This window comes from Myotis brandtii, unplaced genomic scaffold (genome assembly GCF_000412655.1).
Source record: "Myotis brandtii unplaced genomic scaffold, ASM41265v1 scaffold521, whole genome shotgun sequence".
NCBI lineage: Eukaryota > Metazoa > Chordata > Mammalia > Chiroptera > Vespertilionidae > Myotis > Myotis brandtii.
In genome coordinates, this window is record NW_005369870.1 from 3,239,764 (window position 1) to 3,245,588 (window position 5,825).

At 40.1% G+C, this 5,825-nt stretch overlaps 1 protein-coding gene across 5 annotated transcripts in view; it reads right to left on the bottom strand.

Moving 5' to 3' along the window:
- The window catches only part of CTDSPL2 (CTD (carboxy-terminal domain, RNA polymerase II, polypeptide A) small phosphatase like 2), a 92,575-nt gene that overhangs the window by 65,300 nt on the left and 21,450 nt on the right, over positions 1 to 5,825 (bottom strand). Inside the window, exon 1 of one of the 5 annotated variants that reach the window (XM_014548779.1) lies at positions 5,465 to 5,489. The exons of the other annotated variants lie outside the window; for them this stretch is intronic. The gene's annotated coding sequence lies outside the window, so the exon portion shown is untranslated. Of the gene's footprint in view, positions 1 to 5,464; positions 5,490 to 5,825 lie in introns of those variants that run through there. 5 annotated transcript variants of the gene reach the window in all.

Here is a 5,825-nt window from a genome sequence, read left to right on the forward strand (position 1 = left end):
GGGAGCGGGCCTAAGCCAGCAGGTGGTCATCCCCCAAGGGGTCCCAGACTGCGAGAGGGCACAGGTCGGGCTGAGGGGACCCCCCACCTCGAGTGCACAAATTTTTGTGCACCGGGCCTCTAGTAATAATATAAAAGGCTAATATACAAATTGTCCCCACGGGTGGGAGTTTGACTGACTGGGTGTTAGACATGCGCTGACCACAAGGGGGCGGCGTGGAATGTGGTGAGCGTTGGTGATGCAGTGCTGGCAGTGGTGGCAGTGGAGGCACTGCCAGCACTGATGGACTACGACGAGAGCGGGACTGTGGCAGGATGGTGAAACAGGTGAGTGGGCAGCGCCAGGCCAAGGTGAGTGCGAGCGGGGGCCCCCATCGCCCTGCTGGTCGCCCCAAAGACAGCGACCAGTGGCAGTGGTGGCGGGGGGCAGGGCCGGTGAACGGGTGGCTCCAGGCCAAGGAGGGTGCAAGCTGGGGCCCAGGACGTCCTGCCAGTTACCCCACAGATTGGCCCTAATTGCCGGACAGGCCTAGGGACCCTACCCATGCACGAATTTCGTGCACCAGGCCTCTAGTCTATAATAATAAAAGCATAATATGCTAATTAGGCCAGATGTCCTTCTGTCCTTCTGGACGAAGCTGGGGCTGCGAGGGAAGCCCGGGTCCCAGGTGCCAGAGGGAAGGAAGGACTACTCTTGCACGAATTTTGTGCATCGGGCCTCTAGTATCTCCAATAAAATCAGAAATCTCAAAAAGGAAATTTGAGAAATTAACAAATAGGCAGAAATTAAACAGCAAACTCCTAAATAACTACTGTGTTAAAGAAGAAATTACAATGGGAATTAGAAAAGACTTCAAAAAGATGAATAAAAACAAAAACACAATATACCAAAATTTTTGGGATGCCCAGAAAGCAGTGCTCAGAGCAATTTATTGGTAAACATAAAAGTCTTTATGTTAAAAAAAAACCCCACCTCAAATCAATAATAAAACCTTCTACTTTAAGAAACTAGAAAGAGAAGCAAACTAAATCATCGAAAGCAAGCATAAGGAAGGAAATAAAAGCAGAAATAATTTAAAAGAAAAATGACAGAAAAATCAATGAAGTAAAAAAAGCTGGTTCTCTGAAAAGATCAACAAAAATTTGACAAACATTTAGTTAGACTAGCCAAAAAAAAGAGAGAAGACTCAACCTTTTCATTTAAGTAAAGAAAGAAGGGACATTAATATCAACTTTACAGATGTAAAGGTATTTTTTAGGGAATATTATGAAAAATTGTACACCAACAAATTAGATAACCTAGATGAAATGACAAATTCCTAGATAGACACAACTAAACTGGACTCATGAAAAAATAGAAAATATAAAAGGCTCGTAACAAGTAAAGACTGAATTAGTAATAAAAAAATAAATAAAACTTTCCACAATGAAAAGCCCAGGACCAGATGGCTTTACTAGTGAGTTTTACCACATGTTTAAGTAATTAATACTAATCCTTCTCAAAATCTACCAAAAAATTAAGGAACACCTCCCAACTCAATCTCTGAGGTCAGCATTACCTCAATACCAAAGTCAAAGACACTACCAGAAAAAAAACCTGTAGGTTAATTATGCCTTAGGAACACAGATGTAACATCCCAACAAAACACTAGGAAAACAAATGCAGCTTAATAATAAAAGGATTATGCACCATGACCAAATGGGATTTTATCCCAGGAAAGCAAGGGTGATAAACTTTAACCCTAACCAGCATATGAAAATCAATCGATATAATACACCACATTAAAAAAATAAAGGGAAAAGTCCACATAATCATTTCAATTGATGCATAAAAAATCTGACCAAACCAACACCCTTTCATAATAAAAACACCCAACAAACCAGGAATAGGAAGGAACTTCTTCAACCGAAAAAAAGGGCATCTATGAAAAACTCACAGCCAACATCATATTTCATAGTGAAAAACTAAATGCTTTACTCCTGAGATAAAAAAATAAGCAAGATGCCCACTCTCACCACTTCTATTCAATCAGGCAAGAAAAAGAAATAACATGATCCTGTATAAAGAATAAACATAAGAGCCCTAGCTGGTTTGGGCTCAGTGGATAGAGGGTCAGCCTGCAGACTGAAAGTCCCAGGTTCAATTCCATCAAGGGCACATGCTGGGGTTGAGGGCTCGATCCCCAATAGGGGGTGTACAGGAGGCAGCCAGTCAATGATTCTCTCTCATCATTGATGTTTCTATCTCTCTCTCCCCTTTCCCTTCCTCTCTGAAAACAATAAAAATATATTTTAAAAAAATAATAAACATAAGAGCAAAAGCTGGATATAAACTTCATAAAAATTTTTTTCTGTTCACGAAAAGACACCAGTAAGAAATTAAAAGTCATGCAACAAATTGGGATAATATTCACAAAGCACATATCTCTCAAAGTACACATGTGCAGAATACATAAAGAAATCCTAAAACACAAAAAGAAAAACCAGCTGATAGAAAAAATGAACAAAATATTTGAGAAGGCAGTTTGTAAAAGCTAGATGATAGAACACAAGTATATGAAATGCTACCCAATATTATCAATGCGAAGTACAAGTTAAAAATTAGAACAGCATACTAATGCACATCTGCTTAAATGGCAAAATTTAAAAAGACTAAAGAACAAATAGTAGCAAGGATATGGAACAATGAGAAGTCTGATAATCTGCTGATGGCAATGTAAGGTTTTTGGTTACAGGTTGTTATTTCTAATAAACAACACCTAACCTTTTGATCCAATAAGTTCACTTCTAAGTTTTTAACCAAGAGAAAAATAAACATGTCCTACTCACGGCTTTATTTACAACTAGAGGCCTGGTTCACGAAATTCATGCACTGGGGAGGGGGAAGGGCGGGTTGTCCCTCAGCCCAGCCTACACCCTCTCACAGTCCGGGACCCCTTGCTCCTCACCACCCACCAGCAGCGGAGGAGGGAGAGGCTCCCGCCACTGCTGCTGCGCTCACTAGCTATGAGCCCGGCTTCTGGCTGAGCAGTGCTCTCCCTGTGGGAGCACACTGACTCCCAGGAGTCAGCTCCTGCATTGAGCGTCTGCCCCCTGGTGGTCAGTGCACATCATAGCGACCAGTTGTTCTGCCATTCGGTCTATTAGCATATTGGGGTATCTTACCTAATAGGCAAACATGTAAATTGACCGTCCCTCTGCTACACTCACTAGCCAAATCAGGAGAGTATGCAAATTAACCCAAGAAAGATGGCGATCAATTTGCATACATAGGCGCGAAGCGCAGGAGCAAAGGCCTGGGTCCCGGGTGCCAGAGGAAAACCGGTGCCGGCAGCCAGGGGAAGGGAAGGCCTATTGCACGAATCTCTTCATGCAACGGGCCTCTATTATTATATAGGATAGTCCCAAACTGGAAAAAATGACAATGCCCAGCAGCAGAAAAATAAAGATGGTATTTTCATACAGTGAATAATCAGACACAGAAAGCAGCAATTACTAATATCAACTAACATAAAAGAATCTCACAGACATTATGCTGAGCAATGGCAGACACAAGAGTATGTTCAATGACACCATTAAAAAAATATTAGGGGCAAAAATAGTATGAGAATAATATCAGAAGAGAAATTGCCTTGGGAAAGGAAATGTCCTTTACTGTGATAGGGGTGTAAAAACTTATACATAAATCCAATGTGTTTCAAAGTATGTAAATTTTACCCTGTAAAAAGTTCTTAGAAAATATAACCACCAACCAGGCAGGAGGAAGTAGGGAGTGAGTAAGGTAGACACTCAACAAGAATGACAAAATGTTAATGACTACTAAAACTGATTGATAGTTATATGGGGATTAATAATACCATTCTGTTTACTTTGTACATATATTTGGTATTTTCTATTAAACAATAACAACAAAACCAACCCTGACTGCCCTAACCGGTTTGGCTCAGTGGATAGAGTGTCGGCCTGCGGACTGAAAGGTCTCAAGTTCGATTCCGGTCAAGGGCATGTACCTTGGTTGCGGGCACATCTCCAGTAGGAGGTGTGCAGGAGGCAGCTGATCGATGTTTCTCTCTCATCGATGTTTTTAACTCTATCTCTCTCCCTTCCTCTCTGTAAAAAATCAATAAAATATATATTAAAAAAAAATCAACCCTGACTACCAGAACTACTGACAGGGTTCCACATTTGAGAAGAAAATGCTGAATAAAACAAAAATATACAACAAAAATGAGAAAAGAGAATATCTAGAAAAAGTTGGAAAGAGAAACACAAACTAAGCAATCTCAGAGAGCAATTCTCCATATTTTGGAACATTATAAGAAAACCACACCCTCTCTGATGTGACTCAGTTGTTTGAGTATTTTCCTGTGCACCAAGAGGGTGCAGGCTTGATTTGGTTTGATTCCCAGCTTGCCTGCCTCTCTCTCTCTTCCTTCCTTTCTTCCTTCCTTTCCTTCTCTCTCTATCCCCTCCCTCAGATTTTAAAAAAACACACAGAAAGTTCCATTTAAGTCAAAAACTATCTTGAAACAAAACTTCTAAAAGTTCAGGAAAACAAGTTTTGTATTAAAAAGTTAATAAAGCCCTGGCCGTTTTGGCTAGTGGTTAGAGTGTCCACCCGAACACTGAAGGGTCTTAGGTTCAGTTACCAATGGGAGCCTATGTGGGAGGCAACCAATCTATGTATCTCTCTCACATCGATGTTTCTCTCTCTGTCTCTCCCACTCCCTTCCATTCTCTCTAAGAAACAAATCAATGGAAAAAATATCCTCGGATGAGAATTAACAACAACTTGATGTTGTCTATCTCCCCATTCCTCTCTAAAATAATTTTTTTTTAAATTTTAAAATCTTTTTAAAAATTTTTTTAAAAAGACAGGCCTAAGATCAGCAAAATAAAACAGTCTAGTATGTATTACTAGAACTTAACTAAACTTTAAGGAAAGGGGAGTGGGGGAGAGAAGAAACATCCTTTAGGCATTTGAGAGAGAGAGAGGAGAGAGGAGAGAGGAGAGAGGAGAGGGAGAGAGAGAGAGAGAGAGAGACAGAGACATCCTTTGGGGAAGAGACATCCTTTGAGCATTCACACCAAATGTAGGCAAACTGTTTTTTATAAACCCAGATAGTAAATATTTTAGTCTTGCAGACCATAGGAATAACAGTTATATAAAATTCAAATATCAGTGTCCAGAGTCATGCTCATTGGTTTCCATATTGTCTATGGCAATGTATAGCAAAAACAGCCAAACACAATATATAAATGAATGGGTATGGCTGGATACAATACAATTATATTTGCAAAACCTGATATAGTTACACACTAAGTAACTTTAACTATTTTTTTTAAAATTTTGTTTTTATTGATTTTTTAGGAAGAGAGGAAGGGGTGGGGGGCATCAATTTGTTGATCCACTTATTTATGCATTCATTGGTTGTTTCTTATATATGCCCTAACAGGGAACAAACCTGCAACTTTGGTGGATCAGGATGATGCTCCAATCAACTGAGCTACCAGACCAGGGTTCCTATTAAGTAACTCTATAATGGAAAGGAAAATAGACTATTCTGAATTTTTCAACAGCGACACTTTATGCCAGAAGAAAAACAGAGTAACATATTTAAATTACAATAATCAAGAAAAGAATATGTATACCAAGGATTTTATATCCAACAAAAATAAGTTACAAGAATATGCCGAAACTGGTTTGGCTCAGTGGATAGAGCGTCGGCCTGTGGACTGAAAGGTCCCAGGTTCGATTCTGGTCAAGGGCATGTACCTTGGTTTCGGGCACATCCCCAGTAGGAGATGTGCAGGAGGCAGCTGATC